Source organism: Talpa europaea (assembly GCF_964194135.1).
Source record: "Talpa europaea genome assembly, chromosome: 11".
NCBI classification, from domain to species: Eukaryota; Metazoa; Chordata; class Mammalia; order Eulipotyphla; family Talpidae; genus Talpa; species Talpa europaea.
In genome coordinates, this window is record NC_140078.1 from 4,747,171 (window position 1) to 4,772,267 (window position 25,097).

Sequence of the window (25,097 nt, forward strand, 5' to 3'; positions counted from 1 at the left end):
AGGTACTGTGAATTATCTATATTCCCCTAATGTCAAGTACTCAGTTGGTTTTTATTTTATTTTATTTTATTTTTAAAGTTTTTTTTTTTTTTAAGGTTTATTTATTTATTTATACCAGCACTGGGTACAGTCAGAAGCGCGGGAGGGTGAGAGGATTCACCAGAGCCAGAGCGGGGAGCAGAGCAGGCAGAAGGACTGAAGTACACTGCTGAGGGGAGCAGCGGGCGGCAGGAGAGGTCCGCGCGCCATGCGGGACCCTCCTCCGGGGGCCGGGGAGCAGCCGGGGATCGAACCGGCGCTGCAGAGGCCGCGGGCAGCTTCGCAACCCATCGCTCAACCGCTGCGCCACCAGGGAGGCCCTGGTTTTTATTTTCTATTGACATTTCATATTTTTAACATGAGTATGTTTTTTCGTAATTGTGACAATTCACTGACAGTTTTCTTGAATGTTAAAAAAGATCTATCTTCTGTCATTGGGGCTAATCATTTTTTTTTTTTTTTTTTTTAAATAGAGGCATGCTTTATTTATTTGTTTGCTGGTTTGTTTGTTTGTTTTTGTTTATACATGCACTGGGTACAGTCAGAAGCGCGGGAGGGTGAGAGAATTCACCAGAGCCAGAGCGGGGAGCAGAGCAGGCAGAAGGACCGAAGGACACTGCTGAGGGGAGCAGGGGGCGGCAGGAGAGGTCTGCGCGCCATGTGGGACCCTCCTCCGGTGGCCGGGGAGCAGCCGGGGATCGAACCGGCGCTGCAGAGGCTGCGGGCAGCTTCGCAACCCAGCGCTCAACCGCTGCGCCACCGGGGAGGCCCGGGGCTAATCATTTTTTAATTTGTGTTAATAGAAAACAACTTTCCTCCAGGACAGACTTCCTATTAGACTCAGAGGACCCACGGGAAAGGTTTAATGTCTTTTTAAAATGAGGAGAAAGTAACCTTTTAGGCTAAAGAAGATGTTTTAATATGGAGGCAGGAGCCCCTACAGATCCCCTGCCTGGCTTTAGGGAATAGATTCATAACATAGGGATCAAATCTGGTTGCTTCCATGTGGAACAGGTAGGATAAAAGGAACAACTTGAATCTCAATGTGTAAAGTATTCAGCTAATTTCCCACCAGTTGTGATCAATTTTCAATTGTGAAGTGCAATCAAATAAAGGAAGATGAGAAATATTTCACATCACTTTTCATAGTGTGATGAAGCTCCGTCGTTTCTGACATGAGTGTGTCAGGTCTGCCTGCACCAAAACGCGGAGAGAAGTAAGACACGCTCTTCCTTTTTGTTTTTAGTTTCCCCTCCATTTTTATTGCTTGACATCTTTTTATTAGTAATTGATGTGGGTGAGGCTCACATTACTTCCATGTGGGGGGGGGAGTTGTTTAAATAAAACTGTTAGGGGCCTCCCTGGTGGCCTAGAGGTTCATTCTCAGCACTATCACCGCTACAGCCAGAGTTCGATCCCCCACCAGGGAGCCACCCACATGGCGCAGCAGACCTCTCCTGTCTCCCTGCTGCTCCCCTGAGCAGTGTCTTTCAGTGGATCTGCCTGTGCTGCTCCCCACTTTGTCTCTGGTGAGTCCTCTCACCCCACACACCTCTGGCCTACACCCCAGTTCTTGAATGCATAAATCAATAAATCTTTAAAAAATATAGTAAAAATGTTAGTTTAGAATTAAATGGGAAGGTCCATTTGAAAACAGATGGACAGATGATAAAAACCACAAGTGGGTAGGTTTTTTTAAATTAAAAACCTACAAAATTAAAAAATATAAAAAATTTTAATTGTATCACTTTTTTATGGAGGCGAAGTTGGCTTACAACACTGAACATGATTTATGGATATAGATTCACGCCTCTTCGGATGTATGTTGCCAACCACACCCACCGTTGTAGCATCCACCTTACTGCACGGGGTCCCCACCCCCTTTTTCCCTATTCTCCTTGGTATCCTCAATTCTGCAGTCAGATTTCTCCGGTTCGCATTGGTTTTATTCTGTCTGTCTTTCTATTCCACACATGAGTGACATCACCTGACCTATTTCCTCTTAGCATCATCCCCTGTAGTTCCATCTGTGTCATCACAAATAGCAAGAGTTGGTCATTTTTACAGCTGAGTAGTATTCCACTGTTTCTACACACCACACCTTCTCTATCCACTCATCTGTAATTGGGCACAGGTTGTTTTCATAACCTGGTCATTGTAAATATGCGGCAATGAACATAGGAGTGTATGTTAGCCCTTCAATTAGTGTCTTCTGCATTCTCTGGGTAGACACCTAGGAATGTGCTTGCTGGATCCTATGGTGGCTCTACTTTTAATGTTTTGAGAGCTCTCCAGTTGTTATTGGAACAAAGGAAACAGAGGCCAGGAACAATGTTGTCAGGAAATCACGCGAAGGAGGGGCCCGGAGGTGAGTGATGTTTGGAGCCTCCTCTGGGCAGGTAACTGGTTAGTGACCTGCCTTCCTTCTTCCCCGTGGAGAACACATTCAGTTACAGTATTGTGGTGAATCATTTCCTTCCAAGGCTCAGGGTGATCTATCACACAGGCGCCTAGTCTAGATTTTAACCAACAATGTGAGCAGAAAAGCTTCCTCCTTCCAGAAATGCTAACCAATGACATATGAAGTGTGTTCTTAAAATGAAAGTCCAAATAAAGGTGTAATGACTGGGAGGAAAAATGATACATGGGAAAACAAATCTAAAAAAAAAAATGCTCACTAAGGAGAAAGAGGCAGTTTCTTTTCCCTTGTCTAATTTATAACAGTGGAATTCCTTTGGGGAGCAGGCACGGGCTCCAGGCTGGGTGTATTTGCCTTGCCTTTGCTGAGCCGGCAGGATTTCACTGGGAAGGCACAAGAACAGTGATGGGGTGGAGACGCAGGCCGAGGAGTTTGGTTGCCAATTCAGTCCCTGGTTTGTCCTGGAGAAACCCTGTAGGTCTGTTTTTAATAGCTTGCTAGACGGGTGAAATCACACTGATTACTTAGCAAAACTCACCTTTGATCTACTGATCTAGTTAAGGACGTGTGAGAGAGCGAGCCGTGGTGGCCGAGAGATCATTAAATTAAAAGAAGGAAGGGAAAAGTACAAGTTACAGAAATACAGGAAGTCTGAGGTTTGTCAGTTGTTGAAGCATTTGATACTGTCTTTCAAGAGTCACAGGCGCTCGCCCAGGGCTTTCTTCAACAAGACAAAATACTGACCTGGAAAAGCCAGGAGGACAACAACGACAAAAGCAAAGCCACAGGCTGTTCAAACTCGAGAAGGTGGAGCAATTCCAAATGAATGCATGGCGGCAGATCTTGTTTTGCTCCCTCTCTCAAGGGTGACAGAAGCTTAAAAGCCTATCCAAGGCCCATTTATTTATACAATAGTAAAAAGAAGGATCATGTCCCAAATGTTGCACTCCTTAAAATGTGTGCCTTGTAGGGTTTTTTTATTATTACTAATGGATAGACTGGTTTTTTAGAGAGGCTGAGGTATACAGAAAACTAAACAGAGAATACAGGAAGTTCCCATGTACCCTTGTTCCCTCCCCCACATGTCCCCTTATGCTGAACCTCCTGTCGGTGCTGTGCACTCACTGCAGCTGATGAGCCAGCACTGACAGATTATTATTGACTAAAGGCCTTAGTTTGCATTAAGGTTCGTTCTCTATGTTGTCCAGGTCTCTGGATCTTGAAAGGTGCATGATGACATGACAGTGTCTTGTATGATACACGTGTTGTCGCCTTACCAACCCTCCTTGTTCCAGCAAGCTGCCTTTCAAAACTCTGTGCATTCAGCTGTTTTTCCCCTTCTCTAAGGGGTTGGTATTTTAGGGATAGGTGAGAACTGATTCTCCTTCGTGGCAGAGATCTACAGAAAGTCACTCTGTTTGACTGCAACTGTATGTCCCTGGAAAATCTCCTGTCCTGGTGTCTGTAATTTTGCCCATGCAGGAAAATACCAAAACTTGCCTTGCCAAACCCGCAAGAAGAAGCCCCTTTCCTGGAACTAGAGCAAACCAGCCAGGAACTGGAAGAGGTGTGTCTGGCCACGCCAGCCCCTCCCCACTGCTCACCTTATTTTATAGTTGTACATCCTGGTGCTCTTAGGAAGCTGCTCAAACACAGGATGGCTTCCTGCTGTCCTCCTGCCACAATCCCTTTTCCAACCTCCACCCGCACCCCCACCCCGTTACTGCTTGCACGCCTAGCATTGAGCCCTGAAGCCTGCAATGGAGACCAAAGACTTCTAAACCAAGGAGGGCTTAGCGAGTAGATTGCTAGGTTTACTGTAAAGACTGCCGAAAGCAAAACGCAGAAACCTACTGGTTTTTATCCATTTTCTTATTACAATTTTCTTTTTTTTTTTTTTAAGATTTATTTATTTATGCTCACAAGAGCTGGGGTATAGACCAGAGATGTGGGAGGTGAGAGGATTCACCACAAAGTGGGGAACAGAATAGGCAGATTGACCAAAGTACACTGCTGAGGGGAGCAGCGGGTGGGTCAGGAGAGGTCTGCTGTGCCATGTGGGTAGCTCCCTGGCGGGGATCGAACTCGTGCTGCTATGTCTGTGGATTGCTTCATAGGTTGCATCTTAACCCTTGTGCCACCAGGGAGGCTCTTATTATAATTTTCAACAAATATCTGAGTACCGACTATGGTCCATCCTCTGCTCAAATATAAGGCAAAGTCCCTACCCTCATGGAGCTTACAGTCTCATAGAAGACAAATACTGAGCAGAAGAATTAACCAGAGAAAATCAAACAGATCAGTGGGATGGAGGAGAGTGAAGGGCCACGTGGCTAGGTGGGCTGGACAGCTTGCTGCGCCTTTGACTGAGGCTGTGGATGAAGTGGTCCTGCTAGCCACAGAGAAGTCTAAAAATGGAGCATTGCAGACTGAGGGGGATGCAAAGAGCCTAGGGAAGGATTAAATGGATCAACTGGAGAAAAGGCAAGAACGCTGCCATGCAGGCACTATAACGAGGAGAATGCTTCAAGGAGGAGAGGTCAGAAAGGGGTGGTGTGGTAGGAATTTAGGAATTTATCATAAAAAGATGGTGGTCTCTGGGGTGGCTTGGGGGTTCTTTCCAATGAGTTCTCTCTCATCTTTTTTCATCTTGTTCCCCTGCTTTCTCACCTCAGCCACCAGTTCTAGTTACAGTGAGTTCCTTGTCTTGTCAAGAACATACCAGCCAGGATCCTACCTCAGGACCTTTGCATGATCTGTGACATCTGCTTGGATGGTCCCTCCGATGGATGCTGACTTGCTGACTTGTTCCCCCACCTACTACAGGTCTTTCTTCAAATGATACCTTGTGGTAAGCAGACTTTTTCTGTGAAAGGCCAGAGGTAGATATTTTAGGCATTGTGGGCCACATGGTCTCTTTCACAGCTGCCAGCTCAGTCACAGACAAATCAGTCAACAAACAAAACAAACACAGCTGTGTGCCAACAAAACTTTATTCATGGACACTGAGATGGAATTTCCTATCATCTTCTTGTGTTACAACATTGTATTCTTTTTTTTTTAAGATTTATTTATTTATACATACAAGAGCTGGGTACGGGGCAGAGGTTTGGGGGATGACAGGATTCACCAGAGACAGAGTGGGGAGCAGAACAGGTGGATCTACTGAAATACACTGCTGAGGGGAGCCGCGGGGAGACAAGAGAGGTCTGCTGCACCATGTGGGTATCTCCCTGGCCGGGGATCAAATTCATGCTGCAGAGGCTGATGATAGCTTGATATCATTGTCTTTAACCCCTGTGCCACCAGTGAGGCGCTTTTTTTTCCTAGTTGAAAATGGGAAGCTCATCCTTGTCTGGAGGCTGTGCAGGCAGTGGGCTGGGTTGGTCCTCAGTTCCTTGTTTGTTGACCCTGCTTAGAGAGTGCTTCCCTGATCATTCTCTTGAAAAGTATATGCACATACAGTCTGTCTGTCTGTCTCTCACACACACAATATCCTCATTGAACATATCCTTTCTGTCATCACCATCTGACTTTATATTTAAATCACTATCTTGCTTATTATTTTTTTAAGATTTATTTTTATTTATTTATGCATACAAGAACTGGGGTGTAGGCCAGAGGTGTGGTGGTGGAGGGCAGGTGAGAGGATTCACTAGAGACAGAGTGGGGAACAGAACAGGCTGATCTACTGATATTGGTAGGCCCTCATGAGACACTTGAAATGTGGCTCATGGGGCTGAAAGACTGAATTTGTGGTGTATTAATAGTCATTCCCTGGGGACCTCCCTGGTGGTGCAAGGAGTTAGGCACAGCACTGTGAAAATTATCCACAGCCACTGCAGCATGAGTTTGATCCTCTGCCAGGGAGCTACCCACAGGGCGCAGCAGACCTCTCCTGTCTCCCCGCTGCTCCCCTCAGCAGTGGATTTCAGTAGATCCGCCTGTTCTGCTCCCCATTCTGTCTCTGGTGAATCCTCTCATCCCCCGCACCTCTGCCCTGTACCCCAGCTCTTGTATGCATAAATAAATAAATCTTTAAAAAAAAAAACAAAACCCATTCCCTTAAGTAGCCAAAGTGGCCCGTGGCTGCAATGCTGAACTGGAGCGCTGTAGATAAAAAGGGACCTAGACCCAGGTCAGCAAACACCGTGTAGAGACCACATTTGGACCCTTAGCCAGACAAAGGATTTTTAAGAAATGAGACAATGAGGGAAATTTAAACATTGTCAAAATCTTTGAAGCGATTGAAGGTTTATTATTAATTTTGTCAGGTGTGATAATGATATTGCAGTTTTGCTTTTTAAAGGGCTCCTGGTCTGCAGGAGAGAGTAAAATATCAATAGACAAAATGCAGGATTTGCATCAAAACAACAGTGGGGGTGGAGGGCCCGGAGGGGTCCAGAGGCCCCTGTGATGACGGCTGCTGAAGCTGTCTGCTGTGTAGATGCGGGTTCATGCTTCTACCTGGGTATTTCTTGAAATTTTCCATAGTAAGAAAACTTTGTTAAAAAACCTCTTCATCAATTCCCTTTTATGTATATGTCTTTTGTCCCTAGGGAGTTCCATGACAAGTGAACACTCACATTTGTAAATGAAAAGCCATCAACCCTAAAAGTATTATTAGAGCTTTCAGTGGAAGATAAGCAACCCTTTCGAAATCCCACTGCAGCTTCCTGTAAGAGGACTGGAGTCACCCCTTCTTCATGGCATTCTTATATCCCACAAAACTGTCAAGACAGAGACCACTAGTTGCCCCAATAGCTGCCTCCTCTTTCTCCCTCAGCAATAAAAGCTCCAAATTGCAATGGCACTTTGCCACTCCCAGCCTCCTCTGCATCTGAAGGCAGCCATCTGACTCCATTCTGACCAGTAGTTTGTAAGGGGAAGTTATATGTGACTTCCTGGAAATGTCTTTAAAGAGGCATATCTCCTTTTCTACGTCCTCTTTACCCCCATTCTTCCTGCTTGTTGGAGCACATGGTCTGATGGCAGGAGCTTGGGCAGCCGTGTAGGATCATGTGGCAGAAGGTTTATGAATTGCTGGTGCGGTAGTAAGAGAAAAAGATCAGTTCCTGCAAAGCTGGAGTGCCACATGGCTCTAAAGTGTCTACCTTCCAATCTGTATTTCATGAGTGAGAAACTTTTATCCTCTGTGTTTTTTTTTGATTCACAACTGATTCTGAGCTTAATAGAGTTGCCAAAATTGTTTTGGTGAACTCCCTGTTTATCATTTACTTGTAGATTGTATCATGCTGATTGCTGTGAGAGCAACAAAAAGTCACAGGATTTACATAAATAAAATTTTAATTTCATTGAGTGAAGGATGCACAAAACATAAGATAGTTAATTAAGATACAATTAAATAATACTACTAATTAGTATACATTGAGTATTATATGCCAGGCATTGTCAATTTACACTATTAACTAATTTAGTTCTCAAGAGAGTAAAGGTATTGGGCCTCCCTGGTGGCGCAAGGGGTTAAGCACTGCTCTATGGAGCAATCTGCAGCCTCTGCAGCATGAGTTTGATCCCCGGGCAGCCAGGGAGCAGCCCATATGGTGCAGCAGACCTCTTCTGTCTCGCCTGCTGCTCCCCTCAGCAGTGTACTTTGGTCAATCTGCCTGTTCTGCTCCCCACTCTGTCTCTGGTAAATCCTCTTACCCCCCCACACCTCTGGCCTGTACCCTAGTTCTTGTATGCAAAAATAAATAAATCTTAAAAAAAAAAAAGAGTAAAAGTATTGTCATTCTTATTTACAGGTAAGATAACTGAAGCACAGAGAGGTTAAGTAACTTGTCCAAGGTTGAACAGCTTTTAAACTGCTACCATAGGACAACAGGTGGTGGTGATTAAGGAGGCTTTGTAAGGAGAGAAAGGACTAAGGTCAACAGACAGATCTTTGTGAAGAAGATGAGCTCTTGATTCATTCAACAAACATTAGTGGAGTGCTTGCTTAAAGTCAAGCCCCATTCTGACTAAGGATGGACCGGGCCAGGGACTTATCTCCAGTGGATATCAGGAACGAGGAAGCTGTGCTTTGGAGGCGCTGCTCCAGGAAGGTGTCCCTGAAGATAGACAGACTCCAGTCATGACCCTGAACTTGAGGGCCACAGGCTGAATGTGGCCCACAGATGTATTTTGGTTGGTCATGGCATGTAGAATGTTGAGATACTCACATAAAAACCCAAACTTCTGGTTTCTTTAGAAAGAGTGGATTATTCATCAACCTAAGACCAGTATTTCCCACATCAACAACTGGCTGAAGCTGAATCTGGTTGTCCCCTTTAGCCTGCATAGTTCCTCTGCTTGTCACTGTTCTCTGTCCTCCCGAACCTTATGAGGGGCCCAGTTCTAGTGTCCCTGGGCATGTGATGTGGCGGCCAGTTCCACGTGATTATGCTGCAGAGGTGGAGTGGGGTGATAAGTGAAAACCCAGTGCTCAGTTGTATTTCTTCCCTGGGGTAACTGTTTTTGAATCTTCATGCATATTCTTACATACAGACATAAAGCTTTTGAGAACCTTCCCAAGAGTAGTGCTGGTGATGACAACTTGATTATCATACCTAGCTATGAAATCTCAGTGTCAAGGAAAGCAAGAAAACTTCTGGAAGACAATGATGTTGGATCTTTCTTTGAGCTGAAAATTAAACGTTTTCTTCCTTGCATTTTCAGATGTATGCCTAAACCCCAGCAAACAAAAGTCTAGATGGTTGTTAGCATTACAGGGGTAATAACTAAAGTAGGTACTCATGCATACTTTGCAAATCAATTAGGAAAAAATCAAAGATCTGAAAGGTTTCAGTTGCTCCTGGAGGCAAAATAGGAACAGGCAAAGAAGGGAGGAAGCCAGTCTCATATTATCCTTGTCTGTAAGCCCAGATTTGACTGACTTTTCCTTAGCTCAGTCTTCTTCCCCACGCCAGATTTCTCTAATCTTATTGTTGTCTTCTAGTTGTTCATTGCTTCATGCTCTTTCCTGTCACAGAGTCTCTGCATATCTTGTCTCTTTTGCTTAAGAGTTCTTCCTTTTTCTAGCTCTTTCATGCTCATTATTTACAACCCTCCTAGTTTCTCAGTTCAGCTGTCTCCTGTACCGGGAAGCCTTATCCAACTCCTGACACATCCAGGGTCAGGACACTTTTGCATATTCCCAAAGCACTGAGGGCCAAATTGTGACTGTTGTGGGCTCAAGATCTTTTTGCATTTGCAGGGGCCCTTCTTCCTCAACATAAACTGGCATCAAGATGACTATATTCCAGGCTGGTTTTATTATTACATGTCAATCATGATTATGTTCGTTTTTTTCTCCTGACTTCAAAAGAGATGAAAATAAAAACATTTTTGTGCATCCCTAAAAGTATCACAGGCCCCAGGCACTGAATCGCCTATTCCTTACGGGAAAGCCGGCCTTCACAGCACAGCTAATACTGAGTGTTATTCCAGTTGTGGGTAAATACTTTGTCAGGTATGAACTTAGAACACCTGCACTACTCCCAGAGAGTGACACCCAGCATGTGAGATACTGTTTGTGTCCCAGGGGAGACTCTGTCAAGGGGCTGAGGCCCATGTGCTCCTGGAGATCTTAGTGCTTGCAAATGGTTGGGATCCACTAGCATGAGTGGCTTAATCTCTGTTTGGGCTAAATCTTTGACTCCAGTTTTAGGGCCATATTTTGGGGGGCAATTCTGCATTTCTGCACCAACATATGTCCTGGGCCTTAACAGGTGCTCAGCAAATTTCCAGCAACGTGGCTAGACACGTTTTCTAAGGCTCCCACTTGGTTGTGACTGTGGGAAGGGAATTATATTTCAAAGACTTAGGAGTCATATATCAATATACTTCCTTCTAAAATATTGCCTGGAGGAGAGGGTCTCTGGTCATTGTTGCTGTATGTATGTATGTTGCTGATGTATGTTCCATGGGCATGAGAATATCTTATGGGGCCCACAATCATGACTTTATTCAGATTACAGTTCAATTATTTCATAAATTTATTCCTAGAGCTATTTGAATCCAAGATTAATAATGCCAGAGACATCAGAAATTAATCCAGGATTTTACCTGGATGACTCAATTGGCTGCATTTGCTTCTATATTTTCCTTTAGTTAAGGTTTGAGTGAGTAGGGATCTCCCAGATGTGAGGGGCAGGGGCTGCTTCATGGAGAAACCTCTGGCATTTGTGGTGCTCGGTATTATTCGTGTCAATCTATTTTGCTCTGAAGAATTAAAAAGTTTATGCACACATAATGGAATGCTACTCGGCCATAAAAAAAACAAAATCTTGCCATTCATGACAATGTGGTTGGACCTTGATGGGATTATACTCAGTGAAATAAGTCAGGAAAAGAAAAAATACCATGTGCTCTCACGCAGATACAGAGTATAAAAAACAAAATAAATGAACAAAACAAACATGCAGAGAACAAATGGGTGGTTACCAGAAGGAAGGGGGTTGGGGGCGGGCAAAATGGGTCAAGGGTCAATGGTTTGGTGATGGATGGAAACTGGTCTTTGGTGGTGACCATCCTGTAGTGCAGACAGAAGCCAGGGTCTAATGTTGCACACCTGAAACTTATGTAATGTGATAAACCAATGTTGCCTCAATTAAAAGACAAAGAAGGATATCAGAAGATCTAAAAACCAAAGAATTTAAAAGTTCACTCAACTCTTTCATGCGATGAAGTCCTTTCTACTCTCTTGTGGGATTTACCAGAGTTCACCTGATGAGAACCTTTAGGTCTTTTTATGACACAGAGAACGGAAAGCTTAATTAAATAACATGTCACTGTGTGTGTTTAGCAACGTGATAACAAAGAAAAGTTTTAATGGGCTGGACGAGGTCTGCTCATTTCATATCCCCGAGATAGCTTCTCTTCCTCCTGTTAAAATTGCATTGCAATATCCGCAGCAGAGTGGGTGCTGCATTTAAAGCTCTGTGTGTGTGTGTGCATGTCCAGAAACTGAGCCCTTTTATTTTTTCACTTCCCTTTTAGAAGGAGGAAGAGATAAATCATGAGAACAGAACTGGTATTAGGAATTTGGTCCATAAAAAGAGGCTTCCAGGGAATGTTATCAGGTCCTTGTAGGTAAAACTTGACTGCTGTGCTATTTGTTTCATCACGATTATTCAGTTCAGGCTGAGGGCTTTGAAGAACTGTGCGTTCTGCAAGAAAAATGATATCTCGTTCTACTTGTGGCTTTTATATTGGTATCCAAACCTATTTCATAGATGATGACATATTTACCACATTATACATGTTTAAAGATTGAAAAAAATTTGTTGTACTTTTCAAAACGTACAGGAAAGGTTCATCTATTTAAGACACATAAAAGCTGAAGCAAAACTTTTATTTATGCATCTGTAAGTAAGTAGAAAGTATAGGTAAGCAAAACAGATATTGTCTCCACATTATGGCTAGATCTAATCTGTTCTGTTTTCCCACTTTTTTTGTTTGCTTCTAGCTAGTTTGTTGATTACTGGTTTTTCAGCTAATGAGTCCTTCAACCAGTAAATAAGGCCCTCCCAGTTTTAACATTTTACAGTTTAATCTGTATATGCATTTAAGATGGATTGGAAGGAATCTTACTTCTTCAAAGTTGAACACCTAGTGCTTACTTTAAAGCATATGTCACATTTTCTGGCTGACCTGACCTAGCTAGGGAACTAGGTATTTGTGATGCAACTACTAAGTTGGCTCAGAGATTTGAAGGAAATACTAATGGGTAGAAATAAAGTGTTGACCTAGATCAATGTCATACACCTTGCCTTTCTCAATGGCTCCCAGCTGTCTACGCCATCCACCTCTCCCCCTCTCCCCTGCCAGAGCTCCTGATTTTCAACCACACTCCTGTGACCTCAGGAAAAACAGTCTGCTTCTGGGACAGAGATCAGTGACCTAATCCCAGCCACTGAAGGTTTGCAAGACTGCATTTGTGCCTGGAGGCAGCAAAGAATGCGCCTGAGCCTGGCTCTGAGCTGTGTGGTCTTGGGCAGGTTAATGAACATTTCTGTGCCCTCAGTTTCCTCTGTAAACTGGTATCTGTCTCAGGGGGCTACAGTAAGATTCACTGAATGACTCCATATAAAATATTTACAAAAGGGGCCTCCCTGGTGGCGCAGGGGTTATAGTCTCAGTGCTATCAAGCTATCGGCTGCCACTGCGGCATGAGTTCGATCCCCATCCGGGGAGCTGACCCACATGGTGCAGCAGACCTCTTCTGTCTCCCCGCTGCTCCCCTCAGCAGTGTATTTCAGTGGATCCGCCTGTTCTGCTCCCCACTCTGTCTCTGGTGGATCCTCTCACCCCCTGTACCTCTGGCCTATACCCCAGTTCTTGTCTGCATAAATAAATGAAATAAATCTTTGAAAATAAATAAAATATTTACAAAGAAAAGAAAAATAGTTACAATAGCACTTTAGAGGTGGTAAGCGAAATAGAAAAATGTTTAGAAATAGAAATATTTATATAAAAATGGTCATAACTGTGAATTGGTGACAACTCCCCCTCCCTCCAAGGACATCTCTACAAAGAGGAGTCTACAGGAGAGGGAGGGAGCTGGAACTATTTGGGGAAAACCATTTATTAAAAGAACAGAGGATTTCTGGCTCGTTTTGAACATGGACTCATTCACAGAAGCAGACGGCTCTTCTGCATGGTCAAAATGCCAGGAAGGGAGAGTAAAAATGCTGATTGCTCTCAGCCCTGGGAGGAGGGACTTTTAGAGCCAAAGGGACTTTTAGCTGAGTAATAAAGCAATATCCCCTCACAAACACCACCCTCATCCCTCTCCAGAGATCGTAAAAGTCTACAGCAGAATGTTCAAGGTCTCTTAGCTACTTTACAAAAATCACTTGAGGAAGACTGCCCCAGGACCATCCAAGTTTGTAACCAGGATTTACTAGGCTTATTCTGCGTGAGTGAGACCTGCCTGTGTGATGGTTTATCAGGAAGCTCTGCAATCTTTTTTCTACCACTGTCAGTTCATAACCACCCATTGTGTGAATTACACCATGTGAATCACACAAAAATGACGACTCAAAAAACAATGTCTGTCCTAAAGGACAAAAAAATAAACAACCCCATAAACAATGGGCAGAATAAGCACACCCAGGAGGTTAGAAATCACAGTGATTATTAGTAACTTATTAGGAGCTGAAAATGGGTTTTCTAAAAAGTCCCTCAGCTGTGGTCCAGAATCCGGAATTTTTTTTAGGTGTTTGTTGGGATAAAATAATACCAAAATAAATTCAAGGACAAAAAAGAGGAAGCCAGCCACAGAAATTCAGAACGTACACCGTGTTCTTCTCACCTAGCTCTGTGGTGAAAACGGATCTTCTAGGGAGGAAGGAGAAAGGATGAGCAGGGCCCGGGGAGTCTGAGTTCATGTGCCAATCACAGGCACAGGCACAGGCACAGGAGCCCCTGAGGCCATGGACAGAGGGGCCAGCAGGCCACGCCTGGGTCAGTGCCCTGCCACTGGGTTGAGGTTTGGGGTCTGCCGCTGATTAATTTGTGACTTTAGTCTCCTGATCTGTGAAATGGGCCCCATGGTTCCCCTTTCACAGCACAAGGGAACTTGAGGTGTGCTGTGAGGAGGCACAATTCCAAGCTTTTCTGTATTGTTTGGATCAAAACAGTATTTCCTTGTCTACACTATTTATCTACATGGGCTTACAGGTGTTCTTAAAGATGAAATAAGCCACTTACACCCTGCCTGTTGGAAACCTGGGTGCCCGCCCCCACTTCGTGAATTTACCTAGTCTTGTTTTAAAAAATAAGTACCCAGAACCACTGCAACTCCTTAAGAGATAAGATGCTATCCTGCAGTTACAGCGCCTCACTCACGGTTTATTCCTGGCCCAAACATCACTGAAAGTCTTCTGGACCAGGGTTAATGGCCTAAGCTTAAGCACTTCTGATAACGGAGCCAGCCGCCCGCCGGGCCTGGCCAGGCACATTCTCATCTGTATGGTGTCCGGCCCAGTTCTGTAGGGCTCTCGCCATAAAGATGGAAAGCTGGGGAGGAACAGGGCCTGACTATCTGGGGACCCACGCCCCTTTGCTGCTCCACGTGAAACTTGGAGGTCGGCCAGGGGGGATGGCCAGGGACTGAGCCGGCACCAGCTCCCCAGAGGGAGGCGGGGACTCCCCAGGCCCCCATTCTGGAGCCTGGTGGGGGTGCAGGCACTTCCCAGGCTTCCGGTCCCAGGGGACAGCCACCCTCCTGGCCATCAGGAATTCTGGTGAAATGACTCCAGTCTTGAAAGAACTAGGTGCCGGCTGCCTGGATTTAAGCCACGATTACTGGTTGGCTGTTCTAAGCTGGCTGTTGGCACAGGTAGGGAAGGAGGAGGAAAAAAAAATGGTGTAAGCAAGTTTCGAAATCTAAGATCATTTCATGAATGACTCAGTGTTTCCTTTTGGAAAAGTGCAATAATGGCCTTTATGAATAACTTAGCTTTGAAAGGCGAGGTTCTAAATATTGAGGAGTCTTGTGGGCTATCTGAACACAGCCACCCCCCAATCTTCATTTTTATAGCTTCCAGAAAAATTTCATTCACTTGATAACGTGGGCTGGCTGAAAAATAAACTGTCACTTACTTCCTCCTTCGGGCTTCCTGTTCTTTCTGAGAAAAGCACTAAGGATGTCTTTTTTTTCTTCTTCTTCTCTTTCTTTTACATTTTTATCTATCTTAAAATATTCAAAATATCAAATATCCAATCAACATGCTATTGTAAACCTGAACTTACACAATCGTAGGTGTCAACTGTATTTCAATAAAGCCGGAAGAAATATTCAAAATAGAAAGCCATGACTCTTCTTGAAGAGGCTGGTGATACTCGGCACTGGAAGTGCCTGTCGTTTATTTTTATATAGAATGAGAATGATAACACTACGTGACTGAGTGTGTGAGATCTATAATGAAATAGGTTGAGAATATTACCTTTAATTCCTTTGGACACATCTCAATGCCAGAATTTAAAAAACAAAATAAACCTCCCCTGCCCTTCCCTCTCTCTCATAAACAATCCAAAGTTCTACTGCAGAAGATCTCGGGTCTTCCGGCCTCAGTTCTTCTGGATCCGGCATTAGCCATAAACCCAGAAAATGCCTCAAATGACTCATTACTGGAATAAATGTTTCTAATGTTTAAGGCATGCAAATAGAGTTTAATCGGGTGAAGGAAGACTCTGTAACTTAATAAATAAAGTCGAGAATGTTACTGTGGTTACCAGGACCCGATTTGCATACAGACTTATCTTGTTTTCAAAGCAGTTGGGAGGGGAAAAAAAAAAAAAAAGAGGAGGAAGAAAAAAAAAAAAATCCCAGCTTTCCTCACAAGTTCTCCAAATGCAATCTCATAATAAGGCACAACCCTCCCAGCCATGTTAACAAGCAAACACTTTGGCTTAGTGTGGAAGAATCCCAAAGGCACTGAAGGCATTTTCTAGAACGTAGAAGCTAATGTGGGGCTCGCCTCGGGTCATCCTACTGAGAAAATTGCACAATCAAACTTTTTGTGGCTCCAGCCTGGTGTGTGAGGTCAGGACTGATCCTGGAGGACTCGGGTTTCAGGAATCTGCCCAGCTTGGGTTGTTGGGTGAATCACAAAGTGGGTCCCCTGGCTGGCTGTCCACAGCAGGAGAGGGTCAGGGTGAAAGAGACAGAACAAGAGAGATGCCCTGGGGACGTGCTCAGCTCGCTCTCAAATGGCCAGTCACCCCGAGAGTCAAACCACAGCCCCTGTGGCAGGAAAGCTCCAAGCGTCCACTCCACCTGCGGACGGGCACTGCCCACTGCGCCCCGAATGGACGGATTCCGTGCACCCCCATCCAGGTGAGGGGGAGAAGGCTCAAGGACATGGGTTGAGTCCAGGCCACACTAACTCGGGAGAAGAATGGACTTAAATAAATAGAAAAGAGCTGGTCACCACCCCCACGTTGGGGTCCGAGGGAGGAGACAGTGCAGCTGCGGGCAGGTCCCCAAGAAGCACCCCCAAGACATCTCGCTTCCATTTGTGGCAATTCGGACCCAGTTCACTTTCTGGTAGCCACACCGTCCTCTCTGAGGTTGGACATGCCTGCAGAATACGTGGAAAAACACTTGGAATAGAAACCACTTAACCGGTGTGAGATTTGTTTCATAATATCTTTGGGTACTTGTGTTTCATAGGATTAGATGGTCTAGTTTGGGGGCGTTACCTGGGCTTTTCTGACAATTGACTCATCACAAAAGGGAACAGGTGTCCTGTTTTTGCTTACTCTGCACCCTCCGACCCCCAAATAAAGTCTAATTCTGAAGTGGAAGGTAAGACCATTACTAGCAATCGTGTTTCTCATTCAAGGAACCTGGCCCCCTGAGGCTGTGGTGCAGGCGTGAATTGCCCTGCTTAGAAAACAGGAGGTGTGTGTTTTTGAAGTTAATACCTGGTCTCATGTCAAATTCAGGAGGCACAAAAGGGCACACCTAGCAGAGCCAGTGTCCCCATCCCAACCTCCACGTTCCTCTCCAGAGGTCTTTTTAAAAAAGATTTATTTTTATTTATTTATGCATACAAGAAATGGGTTGTAGGCCAGAGGTGGGGGAGTGCGAGAGGATTCACCAGACACAGAGAGGGGAGCAGAAAAGGTGGATCTACCTACGTGCACTGCTGAGGGGAGTAGCGGGCGAGACAGGAGAGGTCTGCTGCGCCATGTGGGTTGCTCCCTGGCCGGGGATCGAACTCGAGCTGCAGTGGATGCAGACAGCTTCATTCAGAGTGAAAATTTTTAAAAGTAGTTGATGACCCTGTCCATTGAGTCCCTTCCCAGTGTGCCTCCCCCTTTGTGGTTTTTACTCCTGGATAATTTGCTCTGAAATATTTTAAGATACAGGGGGGCGCAGAAAGACCTGGTGTCTGGGCAGGCACACAGTAGCACCTGCACTGTAGGTGTTTCTGAGGTTTATGGCCAGTTCTGCAGTTTCATAATTTTCTTTAATCACCAGGAAGGGTTTAAGGAATTGCACGTTGCACACTCAACCTCTGGCCTTGTCTAAGTGCTATAGTAAAATCTGAGGACTGTATTTAAAATGTAACAGCTATATAGGGGCCTCCTGGTGGCACAAGAGGTTAAGTCTCAGCACTATGATTGCTATCAGCAGCCGCTGGAGTATGAGTTTGATTCCTGGCCAGGGAACTGACCCACATGGCGCAGCAGACCTCTCCTGTCTCGCCCGCTGCTCCCCTCAGCAGTGCATTTCAGTCAGTCTGCCTGTTCTGCTGCCCACTCTGTCTCTGGTGAATCCTCCCTCCCTGCCCCCACCTCTGGCCTACACCCCAGGCTCTTGTATTCAAAAATAAATAAATCTTGAAGAAAAAAAAATGTAACAGTTATATCCACCTAATAGCTATAGACTTGAGCTTATGGTGGCGTTACCCTAAATAATTCTGATTCATCTGCTGTGGTTGCTGTTTTCTATTCCCATTGGTTCAACACATACTTACATGTCATTTAACTATATAGATATCATTTCAACGCCTAGTCTCACAGTTTGGAAGATGGTGTTTTTGTGTTTTTTTTTAACTGAAGTCACTTTATTTTATAACATTATATGAGTTTCATTATAAACCAACACTTGTCTGCATCACATTAAGTTCACCACTGGGAAGACAGTATCTTTAACACTATAGGACGTTCTGTATCAGGTCAACAAATATAAATTGAATTTGAATATTGAGGAGCTAGTGCTGTTTTTTTTTTTTTTTAAGGGTGGGTTTTAACACCTTCAAGAGTGTGAGAAAGGATTATAGATAAATCACCTCATAGTCTATATCCCCCCGGGGCAGTAGCTTCTTAGTTTGATCAGCTTAATGATTCATTTATACTTGTAATGTTATTTTTCACTTGTATGCTTATGTGTGCTTAAAGTAAAGAGGACAAAAATAAGATTGAGGAAAAAAAAACATTTTAATTGCTTTCAAATGTTCCAGTAAACTCAGAACCGTACTCTCTTGCTCAAGAATTTCCTTGACAGATCATTGCTTATTTGCTTGTAGATCTCTCTAACTTTCTCCTATTTTCTTAATCTTTGGAACTATAGAAGATATTAAGTGTTGTTGGCTGGTCAGGAAATGTAAACTTTTTAAGGGACATCTACATTCAAGTGTCATAGGAGAGAATAAAAAAGAAATCAGATCTCCACTCTTAAAAACAGTTAAAAGTTGCAGAGTCAGGAAACAGTAAGACAATCTTAAGCCTCCAAGAAGACAGAATACATGTATATTTTCACACTCAAGTTTAAATAACCATTTTGTTATTTTCAACTGGAGTTCCTGCCAAGAACATCCCAATCAACGGCCAGTCTCTATGACTAAGGAAATACTTCAACTAATGATCTGCTGATAAGCAAGGAAATATCGGGCTGGCCAGGAGGTTTTGGGGGCCACTATCTAACAGACAGTGGCAGCAGCACACGCCCAGCTCGCTGATGAAGGAGCAGAGGTTTTGCAAATTACACATTTGCTAAGGTGATTCCAGTCCACTGAACCACAATGTGGACACCATTCAGCCTGGATTCTAGGGGGGCCCCATACCATGCAAGATAGGCGAATGGTGGGTACCCTGTATCCTAGGACCTGGAGTTATGGATTATTATTCAAATTATTCATGTTACAAAATACTATAAAAAGGACTTATTATTCAAATGATTGTAAATGAATTATTTGAATGAATTATGACAGGCTAAAATGCCATTTTTTTCTCTGATGGAGTGACGGAGTGTTTGGCTACGAACTGGAAACTACAAAAAGATCTTGGAAGAGAAACGAAAGGGGCAGTTGTTTAGCAACCCAGAGAAATGGAGGAAGGTGAGGAACTTTGGAGTGGACTCAAATCATGAGACCCAGATGCTGGCTTAGATAGGAACCCTACCCCCCCAATATCAATAAGAGCAGTTTTATTTCAATCTGGATTTCTTTGCAGTTTGTGAAAACACTCGGCTTTCAACGTTCAGGATCAAGCCTTACAAAATGACTTTTATTTTTCAATTGAAAAACCACGGCAGTAATGCACCTTTCAGGTTTGCATCATCACTGACAATCAACCAGCGTGATGACTCCGTGAGGTCCCCACACACACTTCACGGCCTTGTTGTCCCCTTAGTCCTGATTCTCCCATGTTCTTCCCACTTCCCTGTTGGTGACCACTAATTGGTCTCAGAGTTGAAAAGTTTATTTTTGTTTTATTTAGTTCATTGGAAGGTGATACTTCTATAAACTTTATTTTCACGAAAAAGAATCTATGCCATCTTATGTCTCCATAAAGAAAATGTTGTCAGGTGGCCTCCCTGGTGGCGCAAGGGGTTAAGACGCAACCTATGAAGCTATCCGCAGCCTCTGTAGCACTAGTTCGATCCCCAGCCGGGGAGGTGACCCACATGGCACGGCAGACCTCTCCTGTTTTGTCCACTGCTCCCCTCAACAGTGTATTTCAGTAGATCTGCCTGTTCTGCTCCCCACTCTGTCTCTGGTGAATCCTCTCACCCCCCTCCCATACCTCTGGCCTACACCCCAGTTCTTGTATGCATAAATAAATAAATCTTTTAAAAACATTTTTTACATAGGGGTCCTTTTTGTGAACCCTCATTATGTCTGACGATACAAAGAGAGAAACTGAGTCAGGGATAGAGGCAAACCGTGGCTCTTCTATAAGCAAAGAACACCAAAAGCCCACAGTCTGTCTAATTTAAGCCAGTGCCCTTGGCTCTGGATTCCACTAGAAAGTTATTTAAAGTAAGTGGATTTAAAAAAATCTATTTTTCGTTACAATGACCATAGTGTTAGAAATAACTTCGTACTCACTGGGGTCAGAAGGAGAGGCTTTCATCCCTGCGAGAGCCTGTGGAGGGTTTGTACCCCATTAAGCAGCCTCCCATGTCCTCGAATGCCAGAGGAGGATGTCTTCAGAACAAATAAAACTCCCAAGCAGAGCTTCTTGGCTCCTGTGGGCCCTGGAGAAGGCGGGTTTGCAAATATTTGCCTTCATCTTGGGGTTCAGGACTGGGTACTTTCTTGTCTATCCTCTTATTGCCAGCTAAGGTATTTAGTTAAGAGCCAAATCTAAACCTATCAAACAGGCCATCAAAGTAGAGAATTCCTTGAAAAGGCATAGTTGGAGGAAGAGGGGGCTACAGAGGAAAATGGGATCCGCCCAGTAAACAGATTTAGGGTCTCCAAGGGCAGAAGGAATGTTTTCCAAATAGTTTTAAGTGTCTGTCAACTCTGCCAATCACCTGCTTAGGGTTATTTTACATTTCTTTAAAACCTCTGAAGTTCAAAGTAAATAATTGTTACAGGGGTTAATAAATCCAATATTTACTGGGAGAATGTTGCCTGAGAATTTGATGTTTTAATTAAGGTTGCAACGAGCTGCCCCTGCCTTTTCAGAGATGATCAAATACATCACTTTGGAAAACCGTGTAATCTTGTCTGGAAATAAATCTTCCCTCCTGCTCTCGCATCCTGCAAGAGTCATGCCAGAGAACTTTAACACAAATCAGAAACTTGATTGAAATCACGGGTACCAAAAAAGGAACTTCTGGCCAGTACTTTGGACCTATGACTGCTACCAACCCGGCGAGTGGCATTTTCAATCAGTGAGTGTGTTCGTCTATTGTTTCCCAACGGAGAGGTCCAGGAAGACGGAAACAGAGAAAGATTCACAAATGTAAATGGATCCCTTCAATGTGCAAAAATTAGAGTAGAAGAACAGAATACAGTAGACAGACTAGAGTCTGGTGGGATAAAACAGAAGAAAACAAAGTCAATTGCTGAAGTCGATGAACTCACACCAAGTCCCAGAGCTTATGGAATTCCTCTCCATAAACTTTTTTTTGGGGCTCTTGAGCCAACTGAGTAGCTAGCTGGATGAAATGGGAAACTCCGCTGCAGGAAGTGGTGCTTTTCTGATGCAGCTAATTAAGGAATGTGGAACCCTGCCTCCTGAGTCAGCCTGGCGGTATGTGGAACTCCGTGCTGCTTGCTGCTTACATGATTATTGCATGAAACTTGAGAAATAAAACCAGTGTATCTTGCCACTTAACATTTAAGAGGCAAGAGGTGGTGTGTGTGCTTGTGTGTATTTAAATGGTTCCTAATCTTTAAAATGGCTCATTGCAGCTGGCCTTTTTATCAGCTGGTCATATTTACAGCACAGTCTCAGATGCCACTGTGTTTTCCCAAAGAGAGGATTTGGGCCATTTAGGAGCTCACATTTTAAGGTACACTGGCTTATCATAGCATTCTGTGCATTCCCTGGTATTACACAGCAATAAAAACATCTCTGTGGGCCTGTCAAATCTTATATTTATTTCATTTCAGTAAAAGAAATGTCAATATTTTTTCAAAGCCAATAGAGGTGTATTAGAGAAAATAATGCAAGAAAAATATGCAGATGCCGGTCTCCAAAAACAATGATTCACAATTTTAATAAAAGTTCTGATCTGGATGGTGATGCAAATGTACAGAGAATAGTAAAATGAGCCTCGTTACTCAACACCCATACACCCAGTTCTGCAGTTTCAAGAGGTTAACCCCATTTGCTTCAATTCTCCTTTTTTATTTTTCAATTTGTCAAAGCAGCATCAATTCCAATACCCCAGTAGATGTCACTAAAAAAAAAAAAAAAAAAGGACATACATTTCCCCCCCTAATAACCATTAATGCCATTATGACAACTAATGAATTAACAAGTTGTTGGTATCAAGTAACACCTAGTCCTTACCAACATTTCCCTGATAAGTAAATCAATGTTAATCTTTTTATGTAAACGGATAGCTTTCCTTTATGCTTACCCAAAGATTTATACTTTTTAAAACCACAATGGTCATTTGGATTTTTCCCTCTGCTAGCACAACTAACTCTTCCCCAATGCATATTTTTTTTTAACCTTCCTAAACCCATCAATCAGTTATTTTTATTTATTTTTTTTATTTTCTGTATGTCTTACATCCTTTTCCATTTTTGCACAATGCATGCATTTTCATCTTGGTTCCATGCCCCACACCCCATGCCTATTTTTCAAAACTTTCTAATTTAAAATGGCTGCCTCCAGGGTGGGGGTAGAACTTGGGTGATTAACCAACCATTCCTCCATTGGTGTGTTTTCACATACATGGGTTGGGGGTGGGGAGGGGACTTGGGGAGGGGAGAGAGAGAGAGACAGAGACAGAGAGACAAAGACAGAGACATTTTCTTTCCCTTAGAGTAAATCTTGTCGCTCTGAATATCTTCGCTCCTATCACCTCCCCCTGGATGAGGGCTGTTTCCTTAGGATCCACTCCAGCAGGGTGATTGCAGCGCACGAATGTAGAAACATTTGTAAGGCCCTTGACTTGCCTCACCGAGTTGTTTACAAAAGGACTGTACCAATTTACACTTCCACTTCCAAAGGATGAGAGAGCCTCTATTAAAATGTTTCAAGGCAGGGCTGTTCAGAGCTCTTACAAATCATTGGCTCAGGCTGACGGATGCTTGTCCTGGTCATCCCCAGACAAATAAATAAATACACATTTTCTATAGCGATCAAGACCTGGCATGCGCAGACTGCCAAGCCACCACCAACTAACTTTGATTAAACGAGGAAACCGGTCTACTTGTTGAAAATGTGGTAATCAGATAGTTTCCACCCAGCCGGGAAGCCCAGTCCTGAGGGGGAGGGGAGCCTCCCTTGCAGCCGGCCTCGCTCCCCATCCTGAAGAAAGTGAGAATGCACAGGTCAGCCTTCTCTTCTTTTACTTTACCATTTTTTTTCCAAGCTGAGGATTTTATTTGTTTCCATCGGGCCGAGCTGAGGATGCAAAAAAATACGGTTGAGAAGGAGCAGCAAACTTCTGGTGGAGGCGTTTCCTGTGCAGGCAGCCCCACCGCCCTGGGCAGCAGGATTAAGGCAGAGCCATTTTAGCTTCCAGACCAAATTCTACTTTGTCTCCTTGGGGACACGCTGTGCTGGTGTGTGGACTCCCCATCAGCTGCTTCGGAAACTGTGTCTGCTCCGAGCTCTCTTAGGATTTTCCCGAAAGAATCCAGCCTGTCGGGGACGGCTCCTTGCTGGAGATGCAATTGTATGGGTTTGGAGGAATTTGTGTGACAGATTTGTTGTTTTTTTTTTTTTTTTTTTTTTTTGGTTTTTGGTTATTTTGAGGCTGAAAGAGAAACGATCTGACGACTCTCGTGTTTCTGGGGGGAGGCAGAGAAAAATAAAGGAACGCGATAAGAAAATACTTAGCCAGGAGATCCCTGAAAAACCCCAGCCTCTGAATTTTTAATTTTTTTTTTTTTGGGGGGGTGGGGTGGGGTGGGGTGGGGGAGGGATGGGGGTGGGGGGGCTGGAGGAAGGTTCTAGGATCCTCATTTCACGGTGTTCGTCCCACTCCCAGGGTGAAGTCTTTCCTCAAAGCAAGTGGGAACAAAACATCATCTCTTAAAATATTTGCAGGAGGACATGCGGGCTGGGGCTTTGTAAAAAATGTCAACAAAATGTGCTCACCACATTTTTTTTTTTTTTAAGTTGTCAGAGAGGCCAAAGGGGCGAGTTGGGGTGCAGGGCTGCTCGGGAGCGGGGGGTTGGGCTGGGGGAGAAGAGTCTCGGGTCCCCGCGGCTGACGTTTCCTGGGGGTGGCGGCCATGCCGCGCGCCCGGGGTGTCTGGGTGCCAGGAGCGCGCGGGGGGGCCCCCCCTGGGGAGCCTGGCGCCTCGGGGCGCGCGATGCTCCCCACTTTCCAGGTGAGGAGGTCGCCGCGAGGTCTGCCTGTGTCCAGGTCGGGTCGGGTCTGGACCCAGCCGGGCACGGTTCGCTCGGTTCCGGCGGCTGGAAACCCTCCTGGAAGCGGGGGGTGCAGCTGAGCTCCCCGGGGGCGAGCGGGGCGCTGGAGAGGGGGGGCCTCTGATGACCCAAACCCTGGGACTCTGGGGCAGCTGCCTGATCGCTGATTGAGCAGATTTGGAGTGTGTGTTTCTGGTTATTCTGCCGGGGCGTGGCTCCACACTTAATCTCCTCTCCAGCATTTTCTCCAAATCCCTGTAAATGCTGGAGGGCAGGGTTTGCGAGGACACACCTTCAGTCTGCAGAGAGGGGCCCCTCAGCCCACTTGCCCGCCGCCTGTCTTACCTGTGCCTCTCCCTCACCGTCTCCCAGGCCGCCCTCGACCTCCAGCCTGAAGATGCCCGAGGAGCCCTGAAAGGCAGGCCGCCTCCAGCGTCTCCCAGACCAAGGTATCTCTCTAAGGAATTCCACTGGCTTTGTCTACCTGAGCGCCAGGTTCAGAGGCGGATGAGTTTGGTCCCCATCGGACTGGGCCTGTCCCCTCCCCTGCCAGAAACACACTTGCTTCTCTTTTTTTTTACCTGTGAGCAGGGACCCTGGCAGGGTCCCCTGGGGTGAAGGATGCCCCTGGTTTTGACCCTGCTGCGCTGCATGGCCAGGGTACCAGTCTTGACAGGAACAGGCCCATGATGGACCTGAGCCTCTGGCACAGGAGAGTTGGCTCAGTAGTTTGTTTTTTATTTTCCCTTATTTCTCCTTGCTGTTAATATTGGCCTCTTGTCTTAATTGAGTGCTTACTATGTGCCCAATTCTCTCCAGAGTATTTTAC